At 37.9% G+C, this 19273-nt stretch overlaps 1 long non-coding RNA gene and 3 other non-coding genes across 4 annotated transcripts; all 4 read left to right on the plus strand.

Annotated features, from left to right (window-relative positions):
• The first annotated feature begins 4785 nt into the window (after positions 1-4785).
• Positions 4786-12718, plus strand: LOC114914733 (uncharacterized). Its single transcript, XR_003802388.2, has 2 exons — positions 4786-4908; positions 12445-12718. It is a non-coding gene; the product is annotated as an uncharacterized lncRNA (long non-coding RNA).
• LOC114914764 (small nucleolar RNA R44/J54/Z268 family) lies at positions 5458-5548 on the plus strand. Its single transcript, XR_003802433.1, has one exon. It is a non-coding gene; the product is annotated as a small nucleolar RNA R44/J54/Z268 family (small nucleolar RNA).
• LOC114914765 (small nucleolar RNA R44/J54/Z268 family) lies at positions 8074-8168 on the plus strand. Its single transcript, XR_003802434.1, has one exon. It is a non-coding gene; the product is annotated as a small nucleolar RNA R44/J54/Z268 family (small nucleolar RNA).
• LOC114914759 (small nucleolar RNA Z267) lies at positions 8702-8771 on the plus strand. The gene has a single exon (XR_003802428.1). It is a non-coding gene; the product is annotated as a small nucleolar RNA Z267 (small nucleolar RNA).
• Positions 12719-19273: the final 6555 nt, after the last annotated feature.

Raw genomic sequence — 19273 nt, forward strand, 5'->3', positions numbered from 1 at the left:
CAACTTATATTAAGCATCTATGAAACAAGTGCGTTGACTTTTGACAAACAATTCAATGGAAGTATTGAACTTGGAATATATTAATGTAGCAAGAGAGAATTAACAATAGATATGTAAATAAAGAAGGAATTTCCCAAGTAACAGAAGACAAAAAAGAATGATTGTGAGGCTCTACTTGAATATGTTGTGGTGAAGCATCCACTCTATTGCATGCTTCTAAAAGGATGATGCCAATTAAATTTTAAATTAAAATATTTACAAATAATTCTTCTAATATAGAACTTCGAAAAGAATCAAGTATATTATAAAAACACAAATATTGAAAAGGAATGAGTGGACCCATTTATATGGAAATTCTTGAACACATTCTAGTTGTATAGTATAACAAGAATAGAGAAACTATTGGACATAACCATGGTAATATGTCAGTGAATTATGTAATTATTAGGACAAATTATACATATTTTTCAAATTATTTAATTTTTTAAAAGATTAATTTACTATAATAAGAAATTTGTACAAAATATTACACTAAACACAATCTCAAAAAGCATATGAGTTTCTTGCATTTGTACCCTTCTAAATATTGAAATTTGTATGAATACTCTCCAAAATTGATATGTACACCTTTATAAAACACTGGTTTTGTGCATATACCCTTCTTTTTCTTTTTTTTGATATATACACATAGCATCTAATAACGTTAATAAATTAGCAATTTAAAATTGAAATAGCTCAAATACCCTCAATAGATAGACATACAAAAGGAAATATTTATAAAGGTATACATGAAAATAAATTTTTTTTGAGGATGTTCATACAATTCATACATTTAGGAGGGTTTCTGTACAATTTTTTTTAAAATTTTATCTATTTCAACTTATTTTAATACTTAAATTAGTCTAATACCTGCTCCTCAATATTTTGTGTGAAAATATTACTCAAAAAAATGATAGATTCGATAATTAGATAATAAGAAGAGTTATGAAAATTTCATTCATTAATTATGAGATTATTTTACTTTATTATTCTTCACTTATAACAACTGTTATATCCCATTTTATTGAAAACTGGCTTGTAATATATATTATTATAGATACAAGGCTAAGCATTAGAATATCAAAAGAAAGTAGAATCTCTTAAAAACATATAATAAATTGCAACAATGATCGAGCTTCCTTGCTAAAGCTATGCTCATGGATGGAAGAACAATATCAATCATTCTCAAGCAAAATTATTAAAAGACTTCAGAATCCTTCAAACTTACTAACAATTTCCACGGCCATATGGTAGAATGCCATCCCTTATTTGTGTATCTAAGTCATTTTTCATTGGAGTTTCGATTTCTTGAAAGAAAATAAGACCTGCTGTATAGGATCTATTTTGTCATAACGATTTTAAATTTGCCACCTACCTACACATGAGAAGTTTTCTAACTCTAAAAGATAAATATTACAAATTTGATATACTAAGTGATAAATATTGTAAATCTTTCGCAACACTTCCCTTTAAAAAGTAGGACATGACTATCTTCATGTAATATATATATATATATATATAAGGGGGCATCAGAGGGGAAGAGTCGACCGCCAACGCCATCGCCACCACAACACCGAACATGTCCAGCACAAGGCCGAAGAAGAAGCTACAACCCACATGTTCGGCGATGGCATCAGAGGAGAAGAGTCCACTACAAAGTAGAGGAAGAGGCTACAACCCACATGTCTGGTGGAGGTGGCAGCATCGCAGTAGTTCTGTACTACCTAATCGTAGCAGCAGATCTACGTTTGATGGAGGTGGCAGCATCGTAGTAGTTCCGTACTACCTAACCGTAGCAGCAGACCCACTACTCTGTGGCGTCGGCGCGATAGGGGCAAGCCTTGCCTACTCTCGATCATCGGATTCTTCTTGACCTTTTTCTTTAACATTCTTGGTTCAAGATTTTGTGTTTTTAATATTTTCATCTCTTTTCATTTTTTCTTACTAACATAGATAAATAAAATTAAATATTATTTTAAAAAATCACATCTCATGCATCGTATGGGATAATAAGCTAGTGATATAATGAAAAGAAAGTTGCATATAAGTTCAATAAAACCATTACCCGCTTCATAGGTAAAACAATAGTTTCCTAATTTGAATTAATTTTTAATTTAACTAAATTTAATTTTGGCTAATGATGTTAGTTGAATCATTATGTCAAACATATTCATAAAAAAAAGTGTTTTATTAGGGCATGCATGCAAATATGAATTTGGAGGGTGTCCATGCAAATTTCAGTATTTATGAGGATTTTTATACAAAAATTCAAGGATTTTTTTATGTGCACATCTTTCTACATATATGAAATTAAACATATATCTTTGCAAAATTATTATTTATATATATTTTTATAAATATTTTTTTATATGTTTATCCATTAAGGATACTTCTGTCATTTCAATTCTAAACTGCCAACTTCTTAGTGGCATTAAATAGTATGGGTATATATATAAAAAAAGAAGGATATATATATAAAATATGTATTTTATGAGAGTATAAATATAAATATCTATTTTAAAAGATATTTATGAAAATTTTAATATTTAAGAGGGTATGTATGTAAAAATATCTTATAATATTGACAGAAGACATCTTTAATTATTTTATATTTATTTCTATATGAGAGCATGTCAAAATAATGATAATATTGTATTTACATGAAACATGGTTGGCCACTCATATCTTATTCTCAACCTAGATAATATAACAAAAAAACATGATAGCAATAATTCAACATTTTTTATTTGATATATTGATTATAAAAAATATTTAAAAAAATGAAAGAGAGAGAATGTCTTTTATCAAACTACTTACTATCTTGAATTATTTATTAAATTCTCAGTTTCTTCTGGCATTCTAAAAGATAATAATAGTTATGCACTACTTTGTATATAATTCGAGAAAAAATGTGTGAAATTGAATAAGAAAAGCATACATCATCCGATTTTAAATTAAAGCAAAGTTGATGATCATAACATTATTATGTTTGCACCATGCATAAAACATGGTATAGTTTTGATTTATATGCACAAATTCAATTTGCTTTTCTACCATATTATTCCAAATGAGCCCATCCTTAAGCTTAACCAATAAGACAAGGTCCATAATGGGGCGGGAATCAGTCCATAGTCACAAGTTTGGTGTTTAAGAATTATCCAATAAGATTAAGAAATTCGGTATTCAGGAAAAATTTGGCAAAAATCGATAGAATTAAAATAATATTATAACATATATTTATACATGTATATGATATCATACATATTGTATCATATAACATATAATTTATCTTAATTTAAATAATAGAAGATTTTTTTTAGAAGAATAGAAGCGCACAGGAAAAGTGAAGGTTGAAAGAGTAAGAAGCCTCGTATAAATTTATGTAAAATTATATTTTAACTCCAACAAGTCTCCCAGCTGTTTCTCTTTGACCACGTAGTGGGGTAGTCAAGGCCCTTTCCAAAGCGGGTATTAGCTCAAATGAATAATTTGAAGATTCGAGATCTATTTGTGATTATCACAAATTTAATGATATATTTGCAAATTATTAGTGATACATTGGAAATTGATGAATTATCCACGGAATTATTCGGCTTGGAACTACGAATAATTCATGAAGTTTCAAGATTTTGGCAAATTTTCTGACCATGTACTAAACCATTAGGTTAAGTCGGTTGGTAAAAACACAGCAACCTCTTGCGCGCAAAAGTTACATACAAAACTCTGAACTAGCAAAATGTTCTAAGAAAGTAATGCACAAAGATTGGACTTTGGATGCAAAGATTGGACTTTGGATGCCTGATGTTAATAAGAGACCAAAGAAGCACTTAGTTGTAGTTTATGGCTATTACCGCATCATTGTGTAGTGTGAATAGGATGTTGTTTGAGGTTGTTGTTGGTAACAGAGTTTTTGAAATTTTTGGAAGTAGAATTTTTGAGTAGTAAAATTTTTAGTAGTAAAATTTTTATAAAAAATTATTTGTTGTTTGGTATCTATATTTATAAAATATTTTGAAACTTGGATATATATTTGGGAATTAAGATAAAAAATACTTTTGGTATTACAAAATGACAATAACAGACATTGCATAATATTGTATAATAGAGAATAATATAACATAATATAATATAATACAATATATATTATATATTAAAATATTATTATATTATATAATATTATTGTAATTATGATGTAATATATAATGTAATATAATATAATGGATTACAGTCTAATCTAATAATAAATTATAATATAACAGATTATATTATATTATTATAATATAATAATATTATATTTTTAATAAATATTGTTATATTATATTTTAATAATATAATAATAGATTATATTATATATTCATAATATATTATAATAATATAATAATATAATATGATTTGATTATGAGATTTATTTGTGGGTATTTCAGTCATTAAAAAAAATTATTTAAATCAAAACAGTCTCTCGATATTAGCTAGAAAGTATTTTTGAAGAAAGTTTAAAAATAGGATTTTCTTCAATTAGATATTTTTAGTTTTTTGATAAAATTTTTTTAAAAGTTAGACAATACTTTCTGATGTTCTTAAAGCTTAACCAAATTGGATATTTCTGATAAGGTAGCTGTCTGGCCAACCATTCGAGTTCAGCTGGGCCCAAGCAGTAATAAAAGGAGTCTCCAGACCGGGCCGTGCTCCAGGAACTTATCCAGGCCAACATCAGGAGGAGCCCATGAATGTCCAGAGTCTCTCTATATAATGCCAACCAACGCTCCTTCACCCTCGCAGTGCAAACCCTAAACCCTAATCTCGCCTCCAGTTCCCTACTCCACAACGCTCCCCCCTCCTCTCTCACCCCCGGGCGAGGTTTTCCGTCTTGTACGTAGTTCCTCCCCTATTTTCTGGATTGCTCATCTTTTCTCCTTATTTGCTTCCCTCGAATCCAGGCTTTTCCCCTTGTTTTGGTTATTTTGGGCATCATTCAGTATTGATGTGAGCATCCATATGTATGTATGTTGAAGTAACATCGATGATGGTTTTAAATACTCTGAGTTTGCGATTTCAGCGAAAAGGAACGAAATGATGTATGTATGTATGTATTGATTAATAGCTTTTTTTCTTTTTTTTGTTGTTTTTAACTTTCTGCATGAAGACTTCCGGAATTATTAAATGGGCCGCTGGAGGAGTTGGTCATGGACATTTTAGCGTGGGATCAAGGCATTAGATCTTACCCAACAACGCAAGTATGCTTTGTTTTGTAGATTGTTCATCTCCTCCCATTAAAAGATGGGAACTTGGAATGGTTTTAGGCTCTGATTTGTGGTTAGAGTTGTGGTAGAAGTGTACGATTAACTGATATTTTTTGCCTGTTAGAAAAAAAAAAAAGGAACTTGTGGCATTTCTAGCTCGAAAGTGGCTCTAGGTCGCAGTGCAAGTGATGAGAAAACAGACAAGGACATCAGTACTCCTATCTCTGGAGAGTGATGACTTGGTCTAATGGGAATCTCTCTGATGCACAAATTCCCTTCCGATCTGCACCTCTTTTTCGATGCATCCCTTCCGATCTGCACCTCTTTTTTCGGGTGATTATATGTATAGTTGTTTGCAGTTAGAATTCTATTGTTCTTTTTTTCTTTTCTTTTTTTTTTTAATTTTTAAATTTTAAGACTCGTCTGCTGGTGATGCAACATATGCACGTATTATCGGATACAAAATGACGATGTATGTATAGTTGTTTGCAGTTAGAATTCTATTGTTCTTTTTTTTTTTTTTTTTAAATTTTTAAATTTTAAGACTCGTCTGCTGGTGATGCAAAATATGCACGTATTATCGGATACAAAATGACGATGTTTTAATATTGTCACTACCACTGAGGCAGACTCATTTTCTTGGTGTATCTATTGTAATTCATTGGGTTCTGAGTTTTGCATGTTAATTGATGAATGATGTATTACTTTATATATCTATTACTTGGAAGAAGACATATCTTTGTTTTTTTATAAAGTATTCATAGCTATTATGTTCTTTATTATTTTTTCTTAATTTCATCATTGCATACTGATACAACTGATTCTTCAAATCAAGGTTAAGGTCTGTTTTTTGTATTCTGTGAGTGAGCAATTCATTATGCTTACATATTATTACTTGCTGCTTCCATCATGCCATCTCATTGAAGTCATAAAAAATGGTGTTCAGAACATTATTCAAAGATGTGTATTTCAATTTTTTGGTTGAACCTCAGCAGGAAATGATCCCAGAACAGGCATCGATCCGTGATATTGAACCCCTGACCTCTGGGCAATGAGGGTAGTGGTGTTACCATCTGAGCTAAAGCTTGGTGGTTGTATGTTTTGGATTTAGAAGTAAAGAGGATGCTAGACTGGTACATTGTTGTGAAATAATCTGATTTTATTTCTTTTTGACTTTGCAAACTTAATATGCAACTTTTTCTTTTTGAATAATTTCTTATTCCTGCTAGACCTTCTTATGTTCAGTATGATCATTTTGTTCATATGTTCATTTTCTTCAGGAAATTGTTGCATTTTATTTTTTAAAAAATTTGATTATTAGATACAAAAAAATATACCCTATTTGAGATTATGCAGAATCTTCTTATTTTTGTTCATATATCTTATTTTTCCTCTTATTTTCTGTGTTACCAAGTTGTAATTTTATATTTTGATGTATAATTTGATTATATCAAATTCCTGTGGTGGTCTTAAATATGTTTTGAAACTTGAGCTTGAACCTTCCCCTCCTTTACACCCCAAATCGGGGGTACAAAAAAATTGAGTGAGGGGTACGGAGGGGTTGAGAGAACTCTTCTCTACCCTCCTTTACCTCTCAAAAAGTTTTACCAAAGGGGTTCATTTTTACCCTCCCCTCCTCTTATGAACCCCCATGTACCCCCAATCCAAACAGGTTATAAGTCTCTTGTTCTCTACATTAAAGGCTCGTTAACCAAGCACTCTATAAATTTCTAAACATAATGATCAGCTAGCATGCCTTTTTTATCTATTTTTGCTGCTATGTCACTTTTTTTACATATTATATATTTCATGATATTGGTGTTTTCTTTTACCCCAGCATGTCTACCTCTTACTTCGCTCTTCTTTAAATTTTTAATTCCTCTACTTCTCATCCATTTTTGTTGCTCTGTCAATTTTTCATTTATGTTTTTCAAATATGGATAGAAATGTTTACTTTGATTTGATTTTTTTGATGAAAGAATCATCCATGGCATATGTCGCTGCATCAGCACTTGTTGTTTATTTTATTCTTTTCATTACTTCAAAATTCTCACACAGATTAAATGTCCTACTGAACTCGATAAGGTCATGTTGGTTTTAGCTTTTCTCCCTTTTTTTAAAAAAATTTTAATGAGACACTTGTAAACTTGAAATAGTTAATATGATTGGAGATACTTGCAGAACCTTTGGGCTGATCTGCCAATGATGTGTATTGCACATATTTCCGGATTCAGGATGATGATGCATAGATTGTCACTACCACAGAGGCAGTGTCCATTAATAGCCCTTTTTTTATTCAGATTTGTATTTGTTTTATGTGGTTTTGAATGAAATGGAATATATCTTCAAATGATTTTAGATGATTAGAAGTTTTCTATTGTTTAACCATCCACCAGTGTAGTCAAACTTTTATCAATGCATCATTCATATTTAACAATACACAGCTTATGGAAATTTGGTATACAGACTTACCCCACTCCTTTTGACAGCGTACTTAGTTACCAAGCTTTTTCTATATTATGCCCTTATTAAGCGATATATAACTTTCTTGGCTTTTCATATATGAACTTGTATTTTTTTTCTTTTGAGCTTATTATGTTGCTACATACTAGTGTTGATTGGTTTGCCCGAATTTGAATTGAAAAGGACTCATTTATGTCTTTGGAAAGGAGCAAGCTTTTAATATGATAGCTATGATCTTTTCACATCACCATAGACTTTTCCTCTATTTAACATCAAAATGATTTTTGTATTCTAATGATGCTTTTTACTGTTTTATCTTAATTTGGTTTAAGTTGCAAATGATGATAAAACAGACAGGGACATCTGCACTCATATTGGGGTTGATGATTGGGTCTTGGGAATCAAGTTTTATCTGTCTGATGCAACAATCTTTTTTTTTTTAATATTTTATTTTAAATTTTAAAGTTTATATGCTGATTTTATCTTGATCTTGGATGTTTTGATCAAGTGTGAAGTTACACTAAATCGATCTGGGTTACCTTACGCACATATTGCCTGCAGGCTGCTGTTTTGTTTTCTATTCGCCTTTTTTCCTTGAAGGAGGTGTTTGGTTGGGGAGAGTTGGGGCTTGGAATGAGAGTAAGGATGGGTGACTCCCGTTCCAACCAAATGGAGGGTTTCATTTTGATTCCGATTTCAGGGTGGAATGGGAATAGCTCAATCCCTTGAAACCCAATCCCGACTCTTCCCAAGGATTCAAATCTCGATTCCGATTCCGATTCTAGTTACTGCTTGGGGGATATGGCCATTTCGATTCCTATTCCAATCCATTTTAATTCTGATTCTGGTTACAAACCGTTCACCCCTGTAATAAAATGCTGCATCCTGTTGTCTTGCTTTTGACCACTGATGTTTATTCTATTCATTTTTTAAAGGTTTAGGGTGCCCTTCTTTTGATACTAGTGCCTATGATGGTTATAAATATACTTTGAGTAATTACTATGAAAAGACATCAATCTGAGGCACACTTTTCTTTATTGTCCAGTCTTAATTTTCTTTTTGCAGTGCAGATATCTGTGCAGTTTGTTCTTTTGAAATAGTTAATGGTCTGATATTGCTAAAATTTATTTCTCTTTCTAGTGGGTTTTCTATTCCGATAGTTTTTGTTGTTTCTATGTAGTCTTACATGAGTGCGTTATTCATTGTTTTATTAAATTGTATGTCTGTTCCTTATCAGTCTTGTTTCTATGAGGATTAATCGCCATTTTTTAGGGGGGGATGGGGTATGATGCAGACAGTTGCCATAGGAGTTTCAAAGTCATCTCAATTTTTCACACGTGAAGTTCAAATTGTGTGGTCATGTGTTGAAGTATTTTTGCATATATCTTAGTGCAAGCCTGATAATTGATTTTTAGGAGAACGGAAATCTGAATCACTCTGTGTTGAAGTCTGACAAGTTTGGGCTCCAGGGGGAACTGTGTGGATTGCTCTATAGCATTTGAAGGCAAGCATGGTTGTGCGTATTTGCCTATTTGGTTCTTTCATATGTTTCTGCATTTGAATGAACCTAATTTATTTTTATTTTTCCTCACTTGAATTTTCTTCCGTAGTAATTTGATTTGGGAGTGAAGTCATTGCAAGTCCCTTGAAATGATCAGCATGCTCTTAAATTATTGGTTGATCTCTTAGGAACATTATATTAGGTTTATATAAATTCTGGATTCTGCTTTTACTGGTTTATGTTGGTGGTTTACAAAGGGTACCGCCCTCTGAATTCCTATTCAAGTGGGGAAGAGTCTTGATTGAAACTGGGAGCTCTTCACGAGCAACTTATAGATGTGCTTCATAGTTCATTCTCTTGTCCTGAATCTTCACTGTATGTGATTGATTTAAGATAGCCTCGGGTCAATAATTCCGACGCTATCTTTGAAAGGTATGCTGAACGTCTTTCATGCATTTTAGGTTGTTTAGCTTGGAAAATGAGGTTTCAATATAATTCTGGAACGATTATTGTTTACTCCTTCAGCCTTTGAAGCTTTTTTCCTTTTTCCTCTCTTGGAAGAATGGAGAGGCGAGGATCGGTTAGTTTTCCCCACCGTGCTTTACTAGGACATAGAGAAATCATATAAGAGGCTGAGGACCAAGAAAATGAGATGTGAATGAGATGCTGGCACATCTCAACAGAACGAAACATCGCATGAGTTTGACTTGGTTTCGTTCTGGAGCATAGATGACACCATAGTTTAAATAGCCTGAAAACAGTTAATCTCATATCTATTTTCAGCCTCCTTTTGGACGCTAGGAAGCTATTGATGCACAACCTTCTTTTAAATTGCCTGTTACAACTGTTAGGTGGTTTCCCGTCCCACTGGAGTGCTGAAGATAAATTTTGACGTGTCTGTTGTGGCTGCCAAATCTGCAGCAGCCTCTGTTATTAGAAACCATTAAGGGCAGCTGGTTAGAGTTGGAGGCAAGTTATTGCCACCCCTTTAGTGCTCGTTGCTGAATTGGTTGTGGCCTGGTTGGGGTTGCGGGTGGATGTTATAGAGTTACAGGCACAACAGATATGGGTAGAGGTTTATTCTAAAACTGTTATCAAATGACTCACCGACTCTGCATTGAACCACTACACAGACAACCTCATCTTGATGGATCTTATGGCATGTAAGATCATCAGTCAAGTGTTTGCAGCATTTCATATTTACCGCGAAGCAAACCGCACTGCAGATTTCTTGGCAGACAGTGCAGGGCAGGGACATGTCTCCTTTCAATCGTCTGCCCACTTAGTGCGGGAATTTGCAGCAAATTTGCGGGCGGATGAGATGGGTTTTGCCTTGAAAGATGAGGGAAGTATGCCTGCAGGCTTTCTGGATCTTAAGCCAGTTTTTGTTTTACTTAATGTGTGATTGTCTGATGTCTGTTTGGACACAGTATTTGTGGTTGGTTTCTTTGTGAGTTTTCAAATGGGTAGTCAGCTAGTTTGTATTCAGATCTATTCCAAACTGTTTTGTACCTTGTTTAACTTTGGCAGCTCTCCTCTCTTGTAACCAAAAGAAAAAAAAGAAAAGGGAGAGCCTCAGCAATTGCTAACAAAAGTTTGCCGACCTTATTCTGGTTCGGCCTTTGCACTACTACTTCAAAATTCTCAAGTGTTTAGATGTGAAAAACAAGGGGTTAGTGGCATATTTATTTCTCCAGACTTTGAATTTGAATGTTGGCTAGCAGATAACTCAAGGAGCCAAGGAGCATCTTGGGCGTTTGGTAAATGAACTCCGAAGTGTGCCGACCTTGAATCATGCTAATTTTTTGCATTGAGAAATAGAACTTTGTGGTTCTTTTAACCTTACTCAAACGTGCTAAAGAGGTGCCATTGTTTAATTTATGGGCCACTCAATATTTGTATCAATCAATTAATCTGTTTAATTTTTTTTTAAAATTTTCAAATAAACAAGGGCTAAATACCATTTCGACTTCTTCCAAGGGTTAGAAGTATAAATTATCCTTTTATGAGATCTATACGTCTTTAAACGTAATCTGAACCCTTCATATCTTCTTAAAAATATCTTGACCCTGGATTCATGAATAGGTGTTTTTATCGTTTCACTGGTTCAACCAGTATCTCCATGTTTGTCATCATCCTTTAATGATGCCTCTCCTAGGATTTTAGGCTAATTTTTTTATATAACTTTACAAGGTTATTTTCAAAGTAATGGGCATCAGACTGAGCTGACCAGTTGAGCTATCAGGATGGATGAAGTTGACTAAGAAAGTGCCATTTCCATTTATAACAAAAGTCATTACCATTTAATGATCTTTTTTTTTTTTCACGAGGTATTCATTAATATACTATTAACTTATTTATCATCTATATAATAATATTCTCGATCATGTTGTTGTGAATTTTAATTTTAAGGCTTATATGTTTATTAATATCCATGCTTTCAATATCTGTTTTGTATCCATATTCATTTATGAATTTGTGCATCAATCAGTATTCATATTCATATATGTACTCATACAATAAAACAAATATATATATGAATATAATGATCGGTATCGGGCCAATTTTAACCCTAATCTGCACCTTATTCTTATGGTCGCCTAATTGGTTGATCTTTTTTCAGTCCGGTGCTGCTGTCATCTCCTTTACCATCTTTTGCTGCCTTGGGCCCTTGGCGTCTATCTTCTCCTTTTTGTCGGCATCGCTTTGTGCCTTTTGAGTCATGAGTGCGCCCGCTAGCTCCATCATGCCTACCATCATCTTGCAAGTTTCCTTTCCATTGTTATAACCCATACAGTCCCCTTCTGTTTTACCAAAGTGCTTCATTTGCCTCCATCATTGTCCCACTTACGTCCTACAACTCAAACTTCCTGTCCTCGTGCACAGAGATAACAAAAAACTACAACACTTACAATGATGACATATAAAAGGTCATACATAGAGGCCTGTGGCATCTCCACTTACCTAGAGTATGCATCTCCGACGAGTGCTTGGTCGCGGAGCAAGAAGCTAGCGAGGATTTTAGTCATTCAAACACAAAGTATGAAGAACTTATAAAAGATATATGTACTGAAACTAAACCTATTTGAAGATACATCTTCTGTCTTATATAAGAGCGGCAACTGTAGATCTCACCTCTAAGCTTAATACTTGCCCTTAGAATGTAGGAACTGATAAGATATTATTTTATTTTTGGTTTAGGACCTGGGAGGTCGGGAGGAAGAGGGGAAGGGTAGGGACAAATCGAGGGAGCTGGATCTTTGAGAAGGAGCAGGTGTTGGGGCTGTCAGGAAATCCAAGGAGAAAAGAGCCGAGCTAATGGATTACCCGTTAGTTTCCTTCACTTCTATGTATTGAGATTTACAAAATATGTGATGTCGCATTTCCAGAGCCTCTCTATGTGATATGATATGTATGACACTGCATAAAACTTTTATTAACAGAGTGAACCGCTCCAAGCAGGACATATTTATCCTGGGCAGAAGCAGTCGTCTTTTCTAGATAATTTAATTGTCAAGAAAAAAAGCTTGACTCGATTGTAGTTTGCAGTAGTTTCCAACAAGAGGTGGGCTGGGGATACCACATGGGACAACATCAAATTGAGGGAAGATATATTTTATGCGGAGCTATGTGGCCGAAAGAGAAGTCTACATGCCTAACAAAAGGTGGCAGCTAAAAAAAAGGAGGCTGTGTTCAGGAGAGGTTAACCCACATCCTGTAACTTTTTTCATGTCCAGCCATAGGCCGTATTCACGAGGTCCTCACTCTCTCTCTCTCTCTCTCTCTGGTACACACAGAGATCCATTTCAGAATTCAGAAGATTTGAAGGATAAAAAACAGTGGGTAAATATTGACCCATCATCCTCTTTCTGCCAGAGGCCAGGGGATGAGCTGTGGGCTGTTGGAGTTTGGTTTGGAAAAGCAACATAGCTTTTCCAGATCCTTCCACAAAGCCCCCATTTTTTTTTTTTAATCCCACTTTCTTGGCTCTCGAGGTCCTTGGAAGTTTTCCAAAATGGTTTCTCAAATCCATGGAAGTCTCAATGCAACTCTATTCTAATCACTTGTGATGGTTGAGATAAAGCTTGTCGGTTCATGTTCCTTTTGTTTTGTTTTTTCTTCCCAGTAAAAAGGTTCAATTTCCTTTGTTATCTTCTAGTTCTTGATACTTATGATTAATCTAACTCGAGAATACTGAGGACATGCTCATAAAAGCACTTTTATCATTGCAAAAATGAGATGAGAGAGCTCATGTCCAAACCAATCCTGGGATGGAAAGCAAGTGCTGGTAAAATTTCATTACTGATAGTTTTGCAGGTAGAAAGAGATAGATTGATAACAAGTGCTTAAGGGGTTTATGCTCATTATCCTCTTTCCCTGTTATGGTAATAGGACAATCCGGTAGATGTTTGATACAGTGCAGGTGCACCAACCCAGCACAATCAGTCTCAGGGACAATCCTAGTGTGACTAAGATTGGTGCAAAGTAGTGGCGAGCTGCTTTTTGTTCTTTTTTTTTTTTTTTTTTTGGAGATGCTGCAATATAAACATTGCTGATGTGGGAAAGTTTTCATAGTAAGGGGTAATATTTGTTTAACTAATTACTAGAGGCAATCACTATGTAATTACTAAAAGCTTTCCATAGACGATAGCCACCCAAGTACATGGTAGTCAGGGGTCACAAGATTCATGTCATTAAGAAGTCTACTGAAGTCTGTAACATAGGTTATGGGGGCATGTCCTTAGCCCCAGCCCTCCATAGGTCTCTGCAACGATGTCATGGAAACCCGAATCTTCTTTTTCTCCACTGGTCCAAAGGAAAGAGTTCTTTCTTTATAAGGGCTTCCCAACCACCTCCCAATGCCTTCCCACACCACCTTATTCGTCCGCTCTTTTTGTGAAAGTTCTCCAACTCCAATAGAATCTCCTCCTACATCTTCTAACAGTCTTCCACCTGCTCCTTAGAGCAATGATACCTTCAGTTGTTAAAAAGAGTAGTGGATCCATACCTTCCTATGCCATATCCAGTGTTAGATTCATTCCTTTCTTGCTCTTGGGGATTTATTATCCAAAGATATGGTATGATGGGCTTTGACTGTTGATAGTCATCTAAGGTCTTGCATGTGGAGATGAGGTCATATTGTGCAGCCAAGGATGACTTGCCGGCAATCTTTGTGCATGGCCATGTAGATGGCTTCATGCAACTTTATCTTGTTTACATCCATTACACCGCATAGGTAGCTCTACTTTTCTACTTACTTTTATGAGGCTAGTGTCTAAGATATGGGTTTGGTCCCATGAAGAAATCCCGGCAAGTTGTTTTTGGCTACATATTTACCTCCTTTTCTCATGCTAGACCTATGATGAAAGCTCAGATTGAGGTTGTTTGATGCTCTTGCTTATGACTCATGTGGCTTTAGAATACTCAATATAACATCCATTCCATGCACCAAGCACCTATATCCAGTGTGAAGGAGGTATGTTAATATGTTAAACAATCTACTTCTTGTTTGTTCCTGTAAAAAGCACTCCACTTCTCGTTACATGTACATTTAGAATGATGTTTGAACCACTCTAAAAGGTTCCTTGTAGAGGAACCTGCCTCCGATTTTTGGTGGGTCTCGTTATCATTCCTCGCTGTAGATGGAATTAGGTCTTTCCTCTGCACAAAAAGATATGTAATTAAAACCCTCTCTCCGTGTGTGTGATTGCTAAACTGTATTATTCTACTAATAATATCTCCTCTAAATCATGCTTATTGTATGTTTATCCGTGTTGCAGATAAGGGGAACCATGAGGAGGAAAAAGAAAAAGAGGAGTACTCGTTAGCTGTCTTCTGCCTCTCTTTTCTTGCATTTTTGGGCAGTGTTTCAGTACTGGTTATCTACACTCACCACACGTCGCGAGGTTTCGAGCACCAAGGTACTGTACTGAAGTGAAAGCAAGTGTTCTGCAAGGTCGCAGCAAGCCATCTACGCATTCTGAAAGCGGCTTGTCCTAGTGAGCTTTAATGTTTCCTCGGTCGAACTGTTCCATCTCTCAGCTCTCACCATAGCGACCTGTTTCCATGAATTAATCGCACCCACATGGTTACGGCCAAAACTGCATTAAATATATTGGGCCGCGTTCGGCAACTCACAGCATTGTCCATGGTAGCAGTAATGATCCATGTTCCACCTTTTGAACTCAAATCACATCACAATGTTATTGACATGCAGAATCTAGCTTGCATCATCGGTTGTCTGCAGGGTTTTCAACACTTAAAAAGCCAAGTAAAATCTTAAAGACAGATATGTGATAATCCCATCCTTACAACCCGATGTTTCAGCCCTTTCTCATCAAACTGTGTTTGAAAATGAAAGTTGCTCTCTGCTGGACTTAGATAAAAAAAAAAAAAGGAAATCAAACAACACCTTCTGCTGGATGCATTTCTTGAATCTTCATCAGGAAATGCAGTGGTAGAATAAGTCGAAAAGCTTCAGCAAAAAATTAAGGAGATTGGTAGACTGGATTTAGCATCAGGACAATGCTTACCCACGGGCTCATAGGATATTTTGTATTCTGATTTTTTAGATTATATTTACATTAAAATTGTATTATGATTTTTTAGATTATACTTGTTAGGACTTGACGTCTCGAGATTCAGTCCACATTGAGTCTACAGCGAGGTTCGCAGCGAAAAACGGAGTCCAACGAGACCAAGATCTCTCCAAACGGAACTCGGACGGAGAAGATATGAGCTTTTGAAATCGGCACGAGATCCGAAGCGGCGGAGGACCGTCGGCAGCCGGCGGAGAGGCGGCGCTGCGGCGGTGCGTGGCCCAAGTGGGGCCAACGTCCGGGACGTGCGACCCAGGCATGCGGCCCGATGGGCGGGCGGCCCAGCCGAGCGCGCGGTCCAACTCGTGCGAGGGCCCGCACGCGGGCGCGACCCAGGCCCAGGCGACCTGGGCCCTGTACCCCGATCCACCATGGATCGGGCGATCCATGGCGGACCGCGTGGATATTTCTCACGCATTTCTCACGATCCACGGTACTATTTCGTGGATCGGAGCGTGATCGAAGGGCCCAGAGACGTTCCGGTCTTGATCCAACAGTCTGGGACTTGATTTGGGTTGATTAAGGACTCCTAAACCTAATCTAAGTCATGTTTAACCCTTTTAAAAGGATCTATGATGCAGAGGAAAATGGTGGTCTGGGTTTTTAGCTGAGGAAGCCGCAGACACCGTACGGAAGAATCCGAGAGAAGAGCGAGAGGCGTGAGGCCACCGTGAGAGAAGGAGCAGGACTTCTGGACAGCGGACGCCAGTCACTTTAGGGGTTCAGGGGGTCTTCCAAGAGAAAGAGAGCTTTTGAGAGGAAAACTTCTAGAGAGAGAGAATTGGGTGTACAAAGGTTGAGGATGAGGTCTCCTTTTGTAAAATTTTCTTTTTCATAGTGAAGTTTGCATGTCCCGTGAAGACGAGCCATTTTGTGGTTGATCCACATATTTTGATTGTTTTGTTTTGTTTCTTCTTTCTTCCTGCTACATCGCGTGATACTGAAAAGGTCTTGAGAGGTGGTGTCTTGGCTAGACATCCACCCAACAAGTGGTATCAGAGCTAGGTTGGTATAAGGACGCAGATTGCAACGGTGGTGAGCAAGACTGAAGATGGAGAAGACAGGAACAATCAAGATGGAGATCAACAAGTTTGATGGTAAGAGCAATTTCTCCTTATGGTAGGCAAGGGTGAAGGACGTGCTCATCCAACAGGGGTTGATCGATGCTCTCTTGTACGATGAGAAGCCGACCACCATAGAGGTGCGGGATTGAAAACGGCTACAGATGCAGGCGGTGAGTACCATCCGCATGTACCTGACGGATGAGGTGGTGATCCATGTGCTGAGCGAGACTTTTCCGACGGTGCTGTGGTCGAAGCTCGAGGAGTTGTACATGGTGAAGTCTCTCACCAACACTCTTTTCTTCTGGAGGCAATTTTACCAATTGCGGATGACTTAGGGACAGAGCGTGCAGGAGCATCTCAGCCACTTCTAGAAGATCCTCACCGACTTCCTCAGCGTTGGCGAGAATGTTGAGGAGAAGACCAGGGAGCTGATTTTGCTGGCGTCGCTTTTCCCTTCATACGAGTCCTTGATGACTGCTCTTCTAGTGGAAAAGAGCACTATCAAGATAGACGAGGTCACTGCAGCGATACTCCAGAACGAGGTTCTCAGGAGGAAGAACCTAGCTTCGAGCTCAGGTGGCGGTAGCTCAGCTTTGGTGACTTCTGGAGGAGCAGGAGGCAGAAGATGGAGTGACAGGAGATCGCAACGAGGGCGGTCCAAGTCCAGAAGGGACTTGAGCAAAATCAGGTGTTACCAGTGTGAGGAGTTGTGGCATCTAGCCAGAGATTGTCCTCAACTCAAAAATCGGACGGTGGCTGCTATAGCGACGGCCGGCAGTGATTCAGATGGAGATGTCCTGGAGATATCTGATGAGGTATCTACTTCTTCCTAGCAGTGGATATTAGATTCTGCATGCCCCTATCATGTATGTTGCAGAGAGGAGCAGTTTGACTCCCTGGAGAACAGTGAGGGTACTGTATATCTGTCGGATGGATCGAGTTGTGCGATCAGAGGCATTGAAATGGTCAGCTGGAGGACACATGACGGTGCAGTGAGGAGATTGGGGGAGGTCCGATATATACTCAATTTCAGATGAAATCTTATCTCACTTAGTAGATTGGATTCGAGAAGCTACAGGATGGTAGCCGATGGAGAAATCCTGAGGGTGCTACGCGGCGATAGGATTGTGCTGGAGGGGAAGAAGGAGAGCAGAAGACATTATTACCTGACGGAGAGCCCAGTACGAGGTGGAGCTTCGGGAGCCAAGTGGAGCCCAGAGCGAGGTGGAGCTCCAGGAGGTGGATCGGGCACGAGACAGGAGACTCGGGAGGACGAGAGGCGACGTCGCAAGGTGAGATTCCTATTGCTGCAGGATGATGCCCCGAGCAGGTCTCAGGTCAGGAGGAGCACAGCATACGACGGAGATGGGATCGAGCAGCCTGGCTCGACTCTCATGTTTGTCCATCCATGATCAGCAGGCATTTGCCTCAGGGCATGGGGGCGAGGAGATCCAGAAGCTCTCGGAGTTTGGAGGAGGTCGAATATCGAGTCGAGGTGAAGATTGTTAGGATTTGACATCTCGAGATTCAGTCCACATTGAGCCCACAACGAGGTTCGCGATGAAAAATGGAGTCCAACGAGACCAAGATCGTCCCAAACGGAGCTCGGACGGAGAAGATACGAGCTTTTGAAGTCGGCATAAGATCTGAGGCGGCGGAGGACCGCCGGCGGTCGGTCGGCGGAGCGGCGGCGGCGCGAGGTCCAAGTGGGGCCAACACACGGGATGCGGGACCCAGGCGCGTGGCCCGGCGGGCGGGCGGCCCAGCTCGTCGCATGGGTGCGGGCCGGCCCAGGCCCAGGCACCCTGCCTGGGCTCTGTACCCCGATCCACTGTGGATCGGGTGGTCCATGGCGGACCGTGTGGACCGCGTGGGTGTTTTCCAAGCATTTCTCGCGGTCCACGATACTATTTCGTGGATCGGAGTATGATCGGAGGGCCCAGGGATGTTCCGGTCTTGATCCGACGGTCTGGGATTTGATTTGGGTTGATTAAGAGCTCCTAAACCTAATCTAAGTCATGTTTAACCCTTTTAAAAGAGTCTGTGACGCAAAGAAAAATGGTGGTCTGGTTTTTTAGCTTAGGAAGCCGCAAACACCGTACGGAGGAACCCGAGAGAAGAGCGAGAGGCGTGAGGCCGCCGTGAGAGAAGGAACAGGACTTCTGGACAGCGGACGCCAGTCACTTCAGGGGTTCAGGGGGTCTTCCAAGAGAGAGAGAGCTTTTGAGAGGGGAACTTCTAGAGAGAGAGAATTGGGTGTACAAAGGTTGAGGGTGAGGTCTCCTCTCGTAAAATTTTTTTTTTCATAGTGAAGTTTGCATGCCCCGTGGAGGCGAGCATTTTTGTGGCTGATCCACATATTTTAAT

This window comes from Elaeis guineensis, chromosome 13 (assembly GCF_000442705.2).
Source record: "Elaeis guineensis isolate ETL-2024a chromosome 13, EG11, whole genome shotgun sequence".
Classification (NCBI taxonomy): Eukaryota; Viridiplantae; Streptophyta; class Magnoliopsida; order Arecales; family Arecaceae; genus Elaeis; species Elaeis guineensis.